The sequence below is a fragment of the Mercenaria mercenaria genome, chromosome 18, assembly GCF_021730395.1.
Source record: "Mercenaria mercenaria strain notata chromosome 18, MADL_Memer_1, whole genome shotgun sequence".
Lineage (NCBI taxonomy): Eukaryota > Metazoa > Mollusca > Bivalvia > Venerida > Veneridae > Mercenaria > Mercenaria mercenaria.
In genome coordinates, this window is record NC_069378.1 from 41,567,036 (window position 1) to 41,585,669 (window position 18,634).

The following is an 18,634-nucleotide window of genomic DNA, read 5'->3' on the forward strand; positions in this document are numbered from 1 at the left end:
TTATAAATTAGTGGACGCTCCATAATATGATTTGTTTACAGCCAATAGTCAATTTTAAACAGCTTGAGGATTTTGAAAGGATGATGTTGAATTTCGCTTACATTGAATTTCGCATAGACTCGGAAATCGAAATTAAAATAAAAAGAATTCGTCGAATTTGAAATTAGATCCAGCAGGATGACCGAAATTCAAATATTTTGAAGGGAGCGGTCGTCCAGGGGTCGTGGGTTCGAGCATCCGTGAAAGGGGTCACGACCATGACTTCTCATATGACACCAGTACTGGGTTTTCCCGGAAGCTGGCTGTTTAAAGATAGTTTCACATTCAATACCAGTTTTAAATTCGATTGCGTCGAAAATTCTAGCATGCTTGAAATATAATACCGAGAATAATCTATTTAGATTTTTTACAAGGAGCTGTGTTCAATAAACGCTTGATGTCCCCGGTGGCATCCTTGTCGATACAAAGCAACATAAATCCAAAACGAGGTCAAGTTCAAGGTCAAGGTCAAACGGAGGTCAGGTGATGTCTGAAGATGAGGAATGGTCACAGGTTACATCTGCATTAGTATCAAGTCATTCTAGTAAGGGGTATTGATGCTAGACGAAACGGTCCCATTTGGTTAACCTCGTACGGACGGACGGACGGACGAACGAACGGACGGACAGGACAATCACTATATGCCTCCCGCATCAGTAGATGCCGGGGGCATAAAAACTTGAATTTCGATATATCCGATCTTGCACGATTTTTAATCTTTGAATCTTGAGCAGATCGCAGTTTCAGTATTATACTGAAATTCAGCTTTTCAAAATTTGAAGTACGATTTTCGAGATGGCTCGACACTAACTGCTTGCTCGATATTTGACTTTTTCATTTCAATATCAATCTTGGAACAGGCTGTTCATTCAATACGGGATCGAAATTTGGCTTTTGGAATATTATAAATTTCGATCTTGAGCTGGCCCGAAATTAAAAGCTATTTTGCAATTTGATGTTTTTCGATCTTCAGGTATAGATCAAAATTCGATAAATTATGAAGTTGAATTTCGATCTTCGAGCTGGCATAAAATTCTAAGCTAGTTGGACACCGCTCACCACATAATAATAAATGTGCAGTTATTTGATTACATAAAAACTACTTAAAATCTTTATTTCATAATCATGAAATCAAAGAAAGTATTATAAAAGCGAGTTTCCATCTGATTGTAAGAAAGTATAAATTACTTTTGGAAAGTCATTGTTTGGTTTTATAATAATGTGTTTGTTGTGAATACCGTTATAAATGATATTCTGATTAAACCACCAATAGCCATTTAGATTTCTATTTCTAATCTATCTTTGCAATCACTGTAAATTAGACCTAACAATATTCCTAAATCCATATGATCAAAAGTATTAATGTAACGGTACATTCGCGAAGAAGGGTTAGACATCGGCCTGAAATACGGAGTAGGCCGAAAACTAGCGAATAGTCTCGACAGCCGATTTACCTGGCCAAACGTATCATCGGCTTTTGTGGCGATTTTCACGATGGGTCTAATTTTCCCATATGCATTTTGAAAAAAAGTCGGACCAGTTTATAATAGTTTATGTAAGAATTATTATGGTTATACTAGCACTATTTAAATGTATTATAGCGTGTTTTAAATTGCAGTGCAATAAGTAGTTCTTGTTCTAAACACAATCAAATTATCAACTTTATATTTGTTTCGATTATGAATGTGATTGTGCAAGGTGCCGACTTTTCTCATTAAATATTTCACAGTTTTAAAAAGTTTTGCAAATTAGGGGTCGTATAATTATAGATAACGCAGTCGTGAATTGGCACATGATCACTCGCTAATCTCCCGCGGCGTCGATTGCAAATTCGGTAACCATGGTAGCGCTGTTTGACACGCGTACACGTGTAGGTTTCACATGTAAGGACAGAAGTACTAGTAGATTTATTCCTGTGGAAATAATGATATTTTTATTTTTTTTTCAAAAATCGAAAATCCACGAATTTACGTCCCCACGAAACAGCCGTTTTGGTCAAAACCACGAAAGGACCTCGGACATTTTCCTATTCAGATTGCCTATCCGATTAAGGAAAAAGTGACATAAGGATAGACTTCTGAAATTGCATAGTTACGATAGTTGAAGACCATTTCTTGATAAATGCGACTTCATTTTACAAGTTTATGAACAAAAAAGAAGACTTTGTAGATATTTCTCATTCTCTTTTCTTTTAAAATATGAACATAAATCATTTTTACGTTTTAAACATCTTTCCCCCCAGTGACGCAACAAAATAGTTCACACGCCTTTGTAAATAATTATTATATACGTATGCTGCAAAAAATGGCACTTGGTCACAGGTGGGAAAGTGTTTAAAATTGAAAAAAAAAATATGTACAGGGTGTCAGCAAATAAATTTTCACATAAATATTTGACACTTATTGCATGTGTTTCCTAAACCTTACATATCTACAGCTTTATTCATTTTTGTAAATATTTCAAGCACAGAAAACACTAAACTAAATAAATAGCGGACATAGAAGGTCAAGGTCAAGCTAGAAAGCAGACAGATCGCTATAAGTACATGTATATCTTATGAATTTTTCAATCAGATCTGTTATCTGTTGACAGTCTAAGTCCGTCGATTGAGTGTCATCAGGATTGAGACAACTGCATCTGTCGTAAGTCAAGAACGAAGCAGGTGGCTTCCACATATTACATATGTGTCTTCAACGTAAACATGACAAAGAAATACAGACAAACTTCTATGGGAATAGTGCCACTTAGGTGCAAATTTTTACCTTTTGTAGGACACAGTTGAAGCGAACATAGAATGCATTTTCACAGCAACATTTGCTTTTATTCGATCCAGCATCCTATACCCTGACAGAACTACACCAGACACCATCTCATTAACTAACCCAGTTGCTTACAGAACTTACACTGACACCCATAGAACTAATACTGACTCGCCCAGAACTAACACTGACACCCCCAGAATTAACATCAATTCGCTCACACGTCTGAAACTTATTTCGAAGCCAACCGAAATACTAGTAAGGACCTCAAAGAACTAACACAGACACCCCAAGAATATCTATATAAATGTTGATACTAGCTAGTGAAGTTCTGTTCCACTGATATAAAATGCTAAAAGGAAGGCATCCCTGAACCCACAGAGGAATAGACAGTCTCCTGCACCCCTCCGTTTCAACTGAAAAAGGCCAACTACGCCAATGTATGGCCAGCTACACCACTGCATGTATTCAATAATAATCCTCCACATAATGCCCGGTCAGTATTGTACATGTGTATAAATACAGTATAGCAATAGATGTATAGAAAACAAACAATAGGATATGGTCAATGCATCAGTGTTATCATGGGCACTCAACTGAAGTACAGTTAGGGACCAAAAATTTTGTTCCACTTTTATTTTTTCCGTTTCGTTTATTTTCAAAAATGTCAATAAAACTGATAAACTGCATGGTATCAGTTTATTTATTGTGTTAAAATATTTCATAGTAGACATACCTTAAATACCAATGCTTATTTTAACTAAAAATGCACACTTTAAATTTTTCAAAAATATGACCCTTAGTTACAAACTGTTCGAATTTCAAGAAAACGAATATGAAATAAAACTATTTTTTTGTGACAGTTTGATAGGAATATAACTTATTTATCCGTATTTGAAGCTGTTATATAAAACTATCAGCTACTGAAGTCAAGAAATAGCATTGAACTTAGGGCAAAATCCCTAGCATAATGTCCGATGTCCTTTCGTGCCGACGAAATTAAATGATTTCACAGTATTTTATTTGGGGACCATACGCCGCTTCTCGTGGAATTACCGCATGCCTCCTTTGTTTGGATTGGGTTATTATTGAGCGTATCAACCTGAAAAACGCACGAGCGCAGGTTGGTAACTAAATACTAACCTGACTACTAGGTTAGTATTTGAATACAAACCTGCGCTCCTGCTTTGCAAGCGACGTATAGTGGACGCAACTTGACCCCGGTGGTTGACCTTTGTATTATAATGCAAAATGAGGCACAACCTGTTATTGAAAAGGAATGTACGTAAGACAGACGGTTCATCTCTTTGCATAAAAAAACACGAGCTGCACGGGAAAATAGACATATAAATTTGTGTAAATATAAATTAGTGTATTGGAAAGTTTTAACTGATCAAATATAACTATACATACAGTGGACGCAACTTGACCCTGATGGTTGACCCACGTATCATAATACATAATAAGGCACAACATATTATTGAAACGGAGTGTAGGTAAAACACGAACTGCACGAGAAAATGGAAATATAAAGTTGTGTGAATATAAATAAGTGTATTGGACAGTTTTGACTGATCAAATATAAGTATACATACTTTGATACTGCACTGTGAACAAACTAATTCCATATAAATATACACGGTTACCCTAAGCAACCCTTATTTCTACAATGAAATAATCGATATGAATAATCAGCCTAAGGGTAACCATCGCGGTCAGGTTGCGACTACTATACACATAACAAGACTACAAATACAAAATCAAGACTGTTTTTTCTAAACAATTATGTAGAAAACTACGCGGATGATTTTCCTGTTTAATATTACACTTCTAAAAAGAATATGAACAGAGACAGTCTGACGAGTAAATCTGGTGTTGGAACTTAAATAAAAAAAAATTGTAGTTCCAGCATATGTAACATTTGTTTAAAATTTCGTTTGACCTCCTAAAACAATCTACCGCGTACAATATACAAAAAAAAAACATATGCAGTAAACAGTTCTCCCGCTTTTTTGCCTTTTATGGAATAACTGGATGGAATATTTACTAAGGAATGATCACTGGCACCAGAACAGAAAGAAAATGCCTCTGTAAACGTTATACCTTACCCCTAGGTATTCTATAAGAACCATGGTCATGAAGGGAAAAATATACTAACCCATTTCAATCGCGCATTTCATACCTAAACACGCAGTTCGGTAAATGTGTACTATGGATATCAAACAAGTGGTAATTTATCTTTCATTGTGAACCGGTCACATTTCTCCAATACTTCTTATCTTAGGAAAACAACGCGTAGTTTATAGTTATTTCAACGTTACACAAAAAAAACTTGCTTGAACTTCCCTGGTGAAGTTCCGTTCTAGATTAAAAAAAAAACATTCTGATTGGCTGTTGTGAAAAATATGTCAATCCTCATTTTACTACACGTGTTCGCTAAAATGTGAAAATGCAGCATAAATGTGCAAAACGAATAAAATAAGCAGAACAGATGCAGACCAACGTACGATTTCAAATTAAAGGTCATATACAAGATGAATTTCATTCATCATTTCGAGATTTAGTGTAAAATTGTGATTTTTTAAAATTCTGTTTTTGTTTGTTTACAGTTCTCTAAACATGTGCACACTGCCGTGACCTCTAGACCGGATGTTCATTAGGGAAGGTCACGCAAGTTTTTTCTGGAACGTTGACGAAAGCATGAAATATGTTGATAATCTCAGCAATATGGAATATTGAGACAATGTGACTGGTGCACGATGGAAGATAAATTATCGCTTGTTCAATATACTAGGTACCCATTCACCGAACTGCGCGTTTAAGTTAAGAAATGTACGATTGAAACGGGCTAGTATATTTTCCCCTTCATGACCATGGTTCTTATAGAATACCTAGGGGTAAGGTATAACATGTACAGAGGCATTTTCTTTCTGTTCTGGTGCCAGTGGGAATGATAAGGTAAGTGTATTTTGTGTCAGTGAATAGCAATGTTTTTGATTTGATACGTGCGTAGTAGAAAAAGAACACTTCATTTTGATTTTTTTTCAGGCAACGATATGTCTGCAGAAATTACACGACTTCTGTCAAACTTTGAAACCTCGTATTTTGCTAACGCATGAATGGAAAAAATATCAGGTTTAGTATAAGAAAGTCAGTTCCCTAGCGCAATGAATGCATGCAAAGAATTCATTCTGGAAAATTTGGTTTAGCATATTTTTTACTATGAAAAAACAACGGAATGTCCCAAAATGGCCACGAAAAATTTTGAAACGTAAATATCTTATTCATTTCTTAACGGAAATTCATGTTGTTGGTCTCATTCTACAGCCAACCCCCTTTCTTGTTTTGAGGTTAATTTGCTATAATTTACAAAAATGTTGAAATTTGTGGTTTTAGCTCAGAAGTGACAGACGGTTTTGTCAACATAAGAGTCTGCGCCGTTGCGCAGTGTTGCAAACTTTCAGACCTCGTATTTTGCTAATGCATGGATGAAAAATATCTGTTTTAGTACAATAAAGCCAGTTCCTTAACCTAATAAATGCATGCAAAGATTTTGTTCTGAAACATTTGGTTTGGTAGACATTCCACAGTAAACAAATGACGGAATTAGTCTGAAATGGCCGTGAAAATGAAACGTAAATATCTTATTCATTTCTTAATAGAAAATCATGTTGCTGGTCTCTTTCTGTAGGCAAACCCATGTTTTGTGGCAAATTTGTCACAGTTTACAAAATTGGAGAAAGACGTGATTTTAGCTTCAAAATGCCAAACCGCATAGTAAACACAAATGGTCGCGCAATTAAAAATGTTACATGTCTGTCCGGTCGTAATTAAAAAAAAGTAAACATGATATGAAACTGCAAATTTGGAACCTTAAGGAAAAAGGTCTTAGCTTTTCAATGAGACCACTCTCATCACTGCGATCAGAAATAATTTCAAAACTTTGGTTTGATACTGCCTTGTAATTCACCATCTCTTGTCTTTTCTGGGAACCTGGATCTAAATTAAGTCTGGTCACGTGAGGTTAAGCTAGGTCAGCAAGGAGCGGGTGATATGGCTTCCATCGCTTGAATAAAATCGTTTTCTTTCAGGTGCAGTCGTTCTCTTGTGTAAAACACATTTTACACAGACAGCTAATGTATCAGTCATCTTGTGTTACCCGAAAATCCTAGAAATAATTCAAATAGTTAAAACGTATCTCTAATTTTCAATGTAGTCCCGAATACATCATTTTCCCTTTTAGCCGTTTGGTAGACGCAGAGAAGGTTGGCTCTGCTGTTATATTTTGACCCGTTATTTGGTAATTGAAAGCTTAAGGTAGATATTTTTCATTTTCAGTAAGACATAGTGCCGAATACTTTTTTTTTAGTTTGGTAGACGCAGAGCAGGCCGGCTCTGTTACAATATTTTGGCCCGTTATTTTGTACTTACAAGCCCAAGGCATTTATCATTTTAGCAGTGTGATTTATATTACGTCTGGGAAAATATGGCTAATAAAGACACATAAATTTATTGATACCACAGAAGCTGTGGCGGGAGCATCACAGACAGACGTAGGCTTGAATATTAACTGGAAATTGTGCATGTTATGACAAGAGAAAACTTCTGAGCCGCTTCAGTGTCCGGCATATTCAAAACGACAATGATTTCGGTGCTGGGTATAAATGAGCCGTGCCATGAGAAAACCAACATAGTGGGTTTGCGACCAGCATGGATCCAGACCAGCCTGCGCATCCGCGCAGTCTGGTCAGGCTCCATGCTGTTCGCTTTTAAAGCCTATTGGAATTGGAGAAACTATTAGCGAACAGCATGGATCCTGACCAGACTGCGCGGATGCGCAGGCTGGTCTGGATCCATGCTGGTCGCATACCCACTATGTTGGTTTTCCCATGGCGCGGCTCGAATATGTTATAGAAAATATTGCACAATTTAATGATTTAAAGGCATTTCCATTTACTGTGAACCTTGCCAAGCTGCTCCAAGATAATGATATAACTCAAACATTAGTTTCTCATAGTGCATCGTGGCACAAAACATGCAGAAATAAAATAAGCAATCTCAGGCTTAAAACACTAAGGAATCGAAGATCAGAATGTGACGTTCAAAGTTCCGTGAAAACCAGAAGGTCTTTAGGTAGTGTTGCTGCTAATTATGACCGAAATACTTATTTGTTCTGTGACTCTAATGATGGCTCCGATACACTCCATAAGGCTACTACTCTCGATTTTGACTGCAAAGTACGAAAGTATGCCGCTGATATTGGAGATGGAAAATTGTTGTCTAAACTTTCAGGTAGCGATATGATTGCAGTAGGTGTTCAGTATCACAATAAATGCCTTTCTAGATTTTACAGAAAAGCAGAAAAAGTTAAAACATATGAGGACACTGATACAAGCACAAACGAAAATCACTCAAAGCAATAACATTTGCTGAATTAGTCGGCTATATTGAAACTAGCAGGGCAAGCGATGTCCGATCTTGGGAAAAAATATGCTTCAATTTTAGAAAAACTTTGAATACCTGCCGTTCAGGTCCATACCACTCGCCTGAAAGATCGCATTATTTGGGCTATTCCTGACATTAAGGCATACAAAAATGGTCGTGAAATTATGCTTGCTTTTGACGATGATGTAAGTGATGTCCTAAAAGCCGTATCAGAAAAAAGATCATGATTCAGATGCCTTGCATCTCATGCATGTTGCCAAGATAATACGCAAAGATATTTTAAGCAAATGTGAAACCTTCGACGGAAATTTTGGTGTTGGGTGTCAGGAGGATGCTACACCTTTGTCAGTTCTTACTCTCATGAATGCTATACTTTATGGCCCTAAAATCCAAGAAGATCTTGATGAGAAGAACAGAAACAGATGTGCAGATTCATCTCTTTCTCAGTTATTGATTTTTTAACACATTAAGATAAATAAGAAAAGTGAGATTAAGGGTTTGAGGCATACAAAGGAACGAGAGACGCCGTTGTCTATATATTTGGCACTGACAATCCATGCAGAAACTAGAAAAAGAATCCTGATTGACATATTTCACAAAATGGGCCTATGTATTTTTATACAACAGAATGCTTGATATCTCAACGGATATTGCAAACAATGTGCACAGTATGAACAAGATGATGTAGTTGCCCCACCAAGACTTCGTAAGCAACTCTTTACCACAGCTGCTGTAGCACAGCTGCCGTAGATAATATTGACCACAACCCAAGTTTTACGACATCGAAGGATTCCTTTCACGGTACGGCTATTACGCTAATGCAACATACTTCAGTTCACGACCAAGGTGTTGTAAGAAATACTCCAACGATAGATACTCTAGATTTACCGAAAACAATATCGCAACTGCCTGATTCGTACACAGTTGTACTTCCAGCAGCGTTGAAAAATAATGATCCAGTTGTTCCGAACATCGGATGTATTAAAGGCGATAGTATCATTGGCAAACAACCGGATTTTACTTCAGAACAAAACTGGTTGGAACACGTTCTAGATATGAATAAAAAAGAACGCATCAATGTGGATGATGTTGTTTCATGGTCAGCATACTGTGCCGTAAAAACGTCACTTCTTAGACGGCCTAAAACTCTTATTGATCTCTTACCTCTATTTCACGAAACAGCATATTCTGTTGCCATGATTAAACATGCAATGAACGTAGTCTTTACGGTTATACAATATTTAAATGAAGGTCAAGTACCTGTTATTGTCATGGATCAAGCCCTCTATGCCATCGCTAAAAAGATTCAGTGGAACTGTCCTGAAACACATGGGGAAGACACATTTTTGATCTTGTTTGATGGGTTTCATATTGAAATGAATGCTCTCAAACTGTTAGGTGATATGCTCCAGGGAAGTGGTTTGACAGATGCTATAGTTACTGCTGGTATTGCGTCTAGCGGTATAGCTGACTCTTTCCTCAAAGCTTCACACGTGACACGAACAAGACATGCACACCAAGTAACAGCATCCACGTAATCAATTCTGCAGCGCAAAGCATATGCAAGTTACACACAAACACATTCTGATTTGTCTGAGTCTTTAGATTACCGGACTTGGGTTGCGAACATGTCAGAGAAACAGCCGCAGTTCTTTTATTTGGCTCTGCCTTTAGAACTCAACTCGAATTAACACTTTTTAAGTTTGTAGGTTCAATCAGAGATGGTTGCTTTGACAAATACACTGAAGCAATCTCAGAACTTTTACCGTGGTCTTTTACACTGGATCACGTCAATTATTTGCGATGGTTGAGTATACATCTTCGTGACATGACACATTTGCAGCAAACTCGCCCATCGTTGTATCAAGAGTTTTGTTCTGGAAATTTCGTTGCATGACGATCTTGTCGTTCGTTTTCGGCTATTGCACTTGACCAGGCACATGAACAAATGAATGCTCAAATAAAAGGTGATGGCGGCGCTGTAGGTTTGCTACATAACCCATCTGCTCTTAGACCATGGGTGGTGGCTGGACCGGAAATTTTTAGAATAATAAATGACTTTGAAAACATTGACTAGGGTTCTGAATCAAATGTTCATCAGGAGCAGAGAACAGAATTTCAGAATACATTTCTTCAGGAAATTCGAGACCTTATAAACACATTTGAAGACATAGACAATCTTTTTACTGAAAATAGTGGCGAATTCATGACAATAGACAGCAGAGACATAATGGATCCTGAAATTGTAAACACTATGAGGAGTATGCGTCAGATAGGAACTGAACAATGTAAATTATTTATCAAAGAACGCCTTGAAGACAACAAAAAGTCAATTCAGGACCCCCTAAATAAAAAAACAAATTTGCTATATTTTCTAGACAGAAAACATCAAGCCAAAGGAAGACGCAAATGACTGTTTTGAAAGAGGACTGTAACCTGTTTTCAAGATTGTACATCGCTTGTCAGGCTAGGGACGGTGATCTTGGTCAGTTTTTCAAGCACGAAAACCAGCCATGGCCACCTTCTATTTCAAATCTTGAAGAAATGAGGGCCGGTACAAAATCAGACTTACAACAGTGCTTAGAGGAATTAGTTAGCTATGCAGGAAAAGACTTTGAAAACGCAACAGCTCAAATATTTGATGGCGCAGCCACTTGACTCAAGCACTTTTATGGAGTACATAGATAATAGATTTATGCCCTACATTTACAGAGAAACTAAAAAAGATTTTTAAAAAATGACATTGTGTCGGACAGATACTTCGAAAACAGTTTGAAAGCCGTTGCAAGAGATAAACGTGGTCACGATACAATGCGCAACGTCCTGCTGTCCACTAAGTACCTGGCAATTAGCGGTCGTTTCTCAGAGTAGACGAAGACAAAGAAGAGTTATTTTTACTACTCTCAGAGGAAATTGTAGCCGCGTTCTCTTCGGGAAACAGAGCTGTTTACGGCACTCAGGGCAAGCGAGTCTTGTGGTCCAGAAGTGATCAGGTAACTGACAGACTTGAGCCATGTACATATGAGGAGGCCGATACTAGAATAATGGTCCATTTGTTTGACACTATAAGATCAAGGCACAATAACATCATAAACAGAACTGCTGATACTGATGTTGTTGTTATTATAGTGTCGTTTCTAAACGATCTGCAGTTGCCAAAGGTGTGGATTGCATTTGGTGTTGGAAAATATTTCAGGTATATAGCAGCTCATGAGATAGCACGATCTTTGGGTCCAACCAAGTCGGTAGCCGTTCGAATGTTTCACGCCATCACTGTATGTAACGTGGTGTCGTTTTTCTATGGCAAAGGAAAAAAGAGAGCATGGGACACTTTGTGTGTGTTTCCGGAAGTTACTGGTGCATTTTATTCTCTCTCGTCAGTTTCATCACGGTTGGAAGAACAGTTCATGGATTCGATGGAAAGATTTATTGTCCTCTACTGCGACCGAATGATCCCTATTGCAACTGTAAATGAGGCAACAGAATATCTGTTTTCTCGTTGGTCAAGGTCATTGCAAGATATACCTCCCACACAGGCTGCGCTTCAGCAGCATGTCTTGAGAGCAAGTTTTCAGGCTGGACACGTTTGAAGTCAAGCTTTAGAAAAGCAGCCAAAGCTACCAAGTCCATTACAATGGGGATGGAAATATGGCAATGGAAAATGGGAACCAGTATGGACATTGTTACCTCAGGTGCAATTTACATGCTCTGAGTTAAGTTGGTGCGGTTGTTTAAAGGAATGTAGAGGGAGATGCAAATGCAATAAGGCGAACCTTAAGTGCACTGCACTTTGCACATGTGGCGGCGACTGTGACTTAGAATAAAATATTCAAAAGTTAGCAGTATACTGGGCACGGCTTGGTTGTTCTAGCATAGTTAGTGTATGTTTGGTATTCTACATCACAAGAATGGCCAGGGCAGATAGTGTTTGGCTAGATTGTTTCAGTTTCAGTTGTGTTTATTTGGTCAGTCATTTAACGTTTCTTAGGCAGGCGAGATTTTCTATGTTCTTTTGTTGTTATTGAATATTTTAAATGTTTGAAATATTGAATGCTACTGATGATAGAATACCCAGGAATTCAAGAATAAAGTGATGGCAGAAAGTCTAACACAGCTAAATTCTTAGATTGTTATTTTCCCGAGTGCATTTCACAACAGTGTACTTGATAGAAATCGTAGTAAAAACTAAACGCATCTTTTTACATTTTACAAGAGCTTATCAGGAATCGAGGACCGTAGCTATGCCGCTTATGGCGATGACAAAAATATATGCGAATGTCATATGGAAGCATATGACACAACCAAGCAAAATAATACCAAACTCAGTTTGACAGAATATTTACAAGAGAGGTATAATGTGCCACACTCTCGTATGGAATGATATTTAGGTAAATATTACACAATGCTTGCTGACTGTTACAATTTACTCACTGACACTCCCATTGTGCTTACTGGTATAGTAATCATGCATGCTGGCACCTTTACCACGCTTGTTGACAATGATACCATGCTTGCTGACAATGATACCATGCGTGCTGGAAGTTACAACTTCTTTGCTGCTTAGACCCTGATGTCTATATCATAACTTCATTTGGCAAAATGACAGTGCCGTGTACCGTATTGGAATATTTCAACATGCTATGGTTATACTGGTTAATCTGTAATGCATCCAAGAACAAAATTCACGAAGTGATCAGCCAGTAAGGAAAATGTAATCAGGCACTAGGCAAAATAGGAGTAAGCATAATGTCATTTCAAAAGTATATGTCACATTTTGATAACAGGGGGCGCTATTTTCAAGTGGCTGTGTTTTTCCGTACTTTGAATAATTATTTGCCGGAAAGATTATCGAGGATATACGAATATGTATAGAGATCTAACAATAGTTACTTCCCCTTTTTGCAAATCGCCATTTGTCTTCACTTTATTTATTTTTAATGTTGCGTTTATTTACAAGTGACGTGTTATATAAATGGAAGACTTACAGTTTGAAATTTCTGAGATTTCACAAATTAAACTGGCTGTTAAGGACAGAATTTTTCAGATTGCTAATAATCAATAACTGATAGCAAATAGTTTAGTTAAGAACTAATTCACAGGCACTTGGTTGCACTGATAGTATTTTTCTTATATTGGCCTGTACCTACTGTTTGTTGGTTTTAATACGTGCACCAGTGCTCCCTGTATTCAAAAACATTATTTACTGTAAGTGAATCCCTTTTATTAAAAAAGTTAAAACTTTAGGTTTTGGTATATTATTACATATAAGGCATGCCTGACGAGGCAACGGAAGTGTATGACCGGTGTATGACGGGTAATGAAAAGGTTTTTAACCACTAAATTATTTCCGGCTTTTGAGCGTTGATCATGACTGTTGTCTTTTTTTTTTTAACTATGTAATAAACATAAATTGGTTACACAAGGTCAAAAACAAGCTCACAACATTATACTATAGAAAAAGAACTTATTCACAATGCACATGTCAGATATTTAATTTATAAAAATTGAAAATGTATTTCTGTATGAAAGGTAGGTATATACTTCATAAGTGGCTGCAGGCAGGTTTTAAAAAATCTCTCTCTCTCTCTCTCTCTCTCTCTCTCTCTCTCTCTCTCATAATGTTAAGTCATCTCTCGTCTAATAGAGACATGGGATACACGTCGACTTGCTATGTTGAAAAAGAGTTCTAAAAGACTTATTGGTCCGACATCAGCTAAAATGAAAAGGCTAAAGGAATGTTAGCATGGTAAGTGTGATTAAAAAAGAACAAGCATTAAAAGATAAAAAAACCCATAGCACTCTGGTCTGGTACATGTACTTTATAGTTGCTACAACCACTTTGAAAGCTTCAAGGTCAGGGTGGTCAAGATTATTCCACAGTACATCTGAAACTTTGTGGTCAGGTTATTCTACAAGGTCAAGGTTATTCCATAGTATTACTTGGGTGCAAGATGGTATATGCATATTCTAGCTGTGGACGGACAAGTATTTGTATGCTTATGTTTTGACGTTTTCGTTTGTTGTTGCGATGATTATGAAATTAAGCGTTTATTAGCATTTAAAGATATTTAAGTGATATTTTACATCTGTCACACTATTTTGCACTGACAATTAACTATAAAATATAGCCATGGAGTAAATATTTGGTTTTGATGACAGCTTTGATTTTTGTGACATGTAGTGCCTAATTTAGAAGGATTAAACTCCAAGTCCCACTTATTTTCCCATTGTTCTAGCTTGTTAAGATTTTTTTGGAGGATTTTGTTTCCATCCACAGAATTGATATCATAATAAGGTATGTGTATACTACATTATCGTCGGCAAAGTGTCGGATTTGAGACTTGATTGAAAATGTGAGATCGCTAATATAAAATAGAAAATACTGAGGTCTAAGAATGGAACCTTGTGGAAACCCAGATGCCATTGGTACTTCTTTGGAATTTCGCCCTCAAAAACTACAAATTGACTTTCTATCATGTAGAAATGCATAATACCACTTGATGACTTGTGGACAGACACCATGATCTTAACAAAAGTCTTACTGAAGTCGAGTACAATTAAGTCAGTTTGTTTACGACTGGAAATGCTGTTAATCAGCTCACCTATTAACTCAATTGGTTGAGTTTTACAATATCTCCTTCAGAAACGCCATGTTGGAGGTCATAAAGAATGTTACGTTTAGAAAGGTGGACAGAGACGTCGGAGGCATAGATGTGTTCCAGTGTTTTACACAGTGAATGATATAACAGATAATTTGCCAAGTCATGCCCTTCTTGAATAGAGGGCAAGCAAAATCTTATCTCCATTTTGTGGGAACAGTGCCTGAGGAGAAAGATTATGGAAGATTACCAGTAGAACATCAACAATTTCATCATTAAGTTCCTGGAGGACAACTTGACAAAAATGGTCTGGTCCTGCAGCTTTGTCTGGTTTTAGATTAGCTAGCAATTTAAGAATATCCATTTTATTGATGGAAATTTCAGATATTATGGAGGCAATGTTCAGAAGGCTATAGAATTTTAAGTTTTTGAATTCAGTTTTGTCTAAGATAAAGTGGTGATTTGTTTAAATACGGATTGATAATTTTAAATTTGAAAATGAAATAGATTATTATAGTGTTTGTGGTCTTAAACCAGTGAAATGTCAAAAAGGTTATTCCATAACCCTACATAGTGCTGGTAAGTAAATATTTACACAGACTATCATCATAACTGAGGAGTTACATTTACATGCTCTTCGTCAGTGTGGATTATAAGTCCTGCTTTGGTGTAGAAATCTTTCGCTTGAAGAATTTATCCTGGTACATGGAAGGTTGGTGATTCTTCCCAGGTGTCTAATGAAGTTATACCTGCAGGCACACCTTATGTATTCCTCCAACAACATCAGATGTTTGAAAAATACCATGTCATTAGACAAGAAAAAATAACTGTACAGCAATAGACCAAATCAGTTATTACCATTCATAATTTTATCATGTCCAAAACATTGCGCAATGATACTTATTTCCACTTTGGTGATTATTACATTTCACTCGGACTTTATCGTAGACCCCTTTGTAAAATCTCAAACTTTAAACTAAAATAAAGGTATTAAATCCATATAATATTTGAACAAAACTTCAAAGTTTTGTTGTTTGTAGCATCATCTGAAGCATGTGCAGTGAAAAATCTTAATTTGATATCTAAAATAGTGTGATATTTATTTCTAGTCACTTTATTTTCATTGTAAATATACTTCGTTATACCCAAGTGGAAACTGGCAGGTACTCGAAAATGCAGCTCTCTGATTGGTCACTTAGAACCCCTAACGTACGGTGATGTCATGTTAAAATTATAAATTTCTGGAGGTCCATCATGAATTCTGTGAAAAATTGTAATGATAATTCTTGTACAATCTTTGTCGACGTGTCTGTGTTATGGTTCTGGCTCTGTAGGCAAAAAGCGGCATGTACTCCAGTTCGTTTTACAGTCTGTTCCATTGATCTGAGTAATACAGAGTTAATATGTAATATTAACGCATGAAATAAGTTAGGTAGTTCTAGTTACCACGCCACGATAAATTAGTGGCTTACTACCGTTTGCAAAACCAGTCGACCGTAGTTCCGTTGCCGATAATGGCCGATAATGGCCGATAATGGCGGAGTGCAATACCTTCTCTTTATATCTATCCTCAGACCAAATTTTTAAGATTCTTTAAAAAGCGAATTTTCGACATACCATCAGTGCAACCAAGTGCCTGTGAGCTAATTATATCCGTTATAGGCCGGATAGTCCCGTTACCTTTCGTGAAAACTACGAACTTGCGCCCCCTGGTATCAAAATGTGACATGCAATGTTGCACTTTGCATTATTCTTACTTTCAACTTGCTTAGTGGCTGATTGCATCTTTCATATTGTGTGGTCACATCGTGTCTTCTGTGAGCATTGTAACTGTGCAATGTTGCTTATATACAGTCCCGGCATGTTGAAATATTCTAATACGCGGTACACGGCACTGTCATTTCGCCAAATGAAATTATGATATAGACATCAGGGTCTAAGCAGCAAAGAAGTTGTAACTTCCAGCACGCACAGTATCATTGTCAGCAAGCATGGTATCATTGTCAACAAGCGTGGTATCATTGTCAACAAGCATGTTAAAGGTGCCAGCATGCATGATTACTATACGAGTAAGCACAATGGGAGTGTCAGTGAGTAAATTGTATCAGTCAGCAAGCATTGTGTAATATTTACCTAAATATCATTCCATATCATTCCATACTCTCGATAGACCTGGCTGGTATGGAATTCTATTGTACGGATACCCTGAACTGACCCCATAGTAATAAAGCACCGGAAAACATAATATTACCGAAGTCAAGTACGGAAAGGTTTTTTACGACTGCCGCTTGACACTTAGATAATTAATCAAATATATGAGAAGAACTTTGTAAGAATAAAATGCAACCATGCATTATGATAACAGACTCAGTTTGACTAATTTATTTCATGTCGATTGTAAACAAGTTTTTTCAAATTATATTCATTGCTCTCTACATTTCATTTCTGATCGAATTCATCGTCACGAATGTATGAAAGGTGAAAGGGGGGTATTATGTTAACCGCCTAGCAAGGGACTGCTGGAACCATTTGGTATGACCTAGCCAGGGAACGAACCTACGACATCCCGCAATCGAAGCATATGCTCTACCACTAGGATGTAGAGGCACTGTGTAGTTGGTCACATTTTAAGGCCATCACGCGAAAGATTTAAGTTTGATTATAAATGCACGAATACAAGCAGATCATTTTTGGCACTCTCCAGTATGAATGCCCATATCTAAAAAAAGGATAAAATTGGCTTTTTTGACTTTAATAATGTTAAAATAAAGATATAGTTTTATAGGCCTTTGATATACTTTGCACAAAATATACCTTAGGTTAAAATAAATAGTGTAAGTAAACATATAGAAAATTTTAAGCTTTTTTCTTGGGCAATTAAATTTGTTTTTGGACCTTTTAACAAAAGAGTCGATAAAATAAAATGAAGCATCCTTAGTTCAAATAATTTTTAATCTAAAATTGTTCAGTATGCTTCAGTTTTTAAAATATAAAATAGTTTGCTACGATATACAAGACTAGTTAAGGCATAGCAATATTCCTTCTAAGGCACATCTATTTAAATATATAATGATCAGCATGTAAATTTTTGGTTGCAATGTCTGTTTTAAATATTGGTCATCAGTGTCTGGAACCCCAGGATTGGACGCAATGACAAGGCCATTCTGATTTACTGACATACTCAGTATTCGCTCTATTTTTTCTGTTTAACTTCCTAATGCAGTGATTTGATGCGCTATGAGTCTACGTCCTCTTACACAACACACTTTGTGGTCATTGATCAAGTAATTCATAGCTGTAATTTAATAGTACATTGTATATGTCCTAAACCTCGTGAGGGCGATATTTGTGAATTTGTTGCGCACAATGAGAGGGTCACAATGGAGTTTGTTTTCACATATTGACCATGCATCCGAGTAACGACATATGTTTACGTTTGTGACAAATAAGATGATTGGCATGTTTCAACAACGCCACTTTTCCATCTTCGGGTTTAGTATAGTGTAATCCGTGGAGCGCGTTCAGCCAGAGAGTCGCCTCAGTAAGAAAGAATAATTTTAACGTCAGAGATTATTCTAAGGGCACAGAGTTGGCCAGCTTGTAACGACAACGGTTTTTGAAGTCAGTTGCTCCATCAAGTGTGACTTATCAATTTTAAGTGCAATCATACAGCCTAATTTATACGTACTGGCAGTCTCTATCGTACAGGTAAGGGAAAGTAACTCGGTGTCCGTATAATGAATACTAACACAGCATAGTATAGGTCTACTTTGTCAATTATGGCATACATAA